Source organism: Trichoplusia ni, assembly GCF_003590095.1.
Source record: "Trichoplusia ni isolate ovarian cell line Hi5 chromosome 22 unlocalized genomic scaffold, tn1 tig00003582_group21, whole genome shotgun sequence".
NCBI classification, from domain to species: domain Eukaryota; kingdom Metazoa; phylum Arthropoda; class Insecta; order Lepidoptera; family Noctuidae; genus Trichoplusia; species Trichoplusia ni.
Genome location: NW_020799863.1, coordinates 7867 through 9177, shown reverse-complemented (window position 1 = coordinate 9177; position 1311 = coordinate 7867).

The following is a 1311-nucleotide window of genomic DNA, read 5'->3' as shown; positions in this document are numbered from 1 at the left end:
TTTTGCGGTTTTCGATCCTATCTTGCTTACCTTGGCTCCGTCCAACCCCTAGACGTGTTTTATACCGTCTAGGTGCGAAATAAATTAGTATTTAGTCCTTTTATTGTTAAATTTTACGTAATTTTAAGAAATTTTCACTGTTTTTATTGTTTTTTAGCTAATTAGTCAGTCTAATTAGCACTTCAAATTTGTTAATTTGTCGGGGCTGGTGTCCGGTACACGTTGTGCACCTGGTTTCTATCAGTTTCGGCATCTAAATTGTAATTCTGCGTCATTAATTGTTATTTTTGTACTGAAAATCTAGTTTTTTGATCAAAACTTTTTAATTTTATACCAACCCCCTTTTACATTGATACACCGTTGGATAGGTCTCGCCGAGCCGCATCCAACGACACCACTCACGGTCGGCTAGCTCCCATAGATCTTTAGATATTTTTAGTTTTGTCAGAATTTTAATACGAACCGAGGTTACCTGTAGGGTACGAAACCGCCATACATTCGAAAACACATTGTGATAAAATCTTGTATTCTTTTGCGGTTTTCGATCCTATCTTGCTTACCTTGGCTCCGTCCAACCCCTAGACGTGTTTTATACCGTCTAGGTGCGAAATAAATTAGTATTTAGTCCTTTTATTGTTAAATTTTACGTAATTTTAAGAAATTTTCACTGTTTTTATTGTTTTTTAGCTAATTAGTCAGTCTAATTAGCACTTCAAATTTGTTAATTTGTCGGGGCTGGTGTCCGGTACACGTTGTGCACCTGGTTTCTATCAGTTTCGGCATCTAAATTGTAATTCTGCGTCATTAATTGTTATTTTTGTACTGAAAATCTAGTTTTTTGATCAAAACTTTTTAATTTTATACCAACCCCCTTTTACATTGATACACCGTTGGATAGGTCTCGCCGAGCCGCATCCAACGACACCACTCACGGTCGGCTAGCTCCCATAGATCTTTAGATATTTTTAGTTTTGTCAGAATTTTAATACGAACCGAGGTTACCTGTAGGGTACGAAACCGCCATACATTCGAAAACACATTGTGATAAAATCTTGTATTCTTTTGCGGTTTTCGATCCTATCTTGCTTACCTTGGCTCCGTCCAACCCCTAGACGTGTTTTATACCGTCTAGGTGCGAAATAAATTAGTATTTAGTCCTTTTATTGTTAAATTTTACGTAATTTTAAGAAATTTTCACTGTTTTTATTGTTTTTTAGCTAATTAGTCAGTCTAATTAGCACTTCAAATTTGTTAATTTGTCGGGGCTGGTGTCCGGTACACGTTGTGCACCTGGTTTCTATCAGTTTCGGC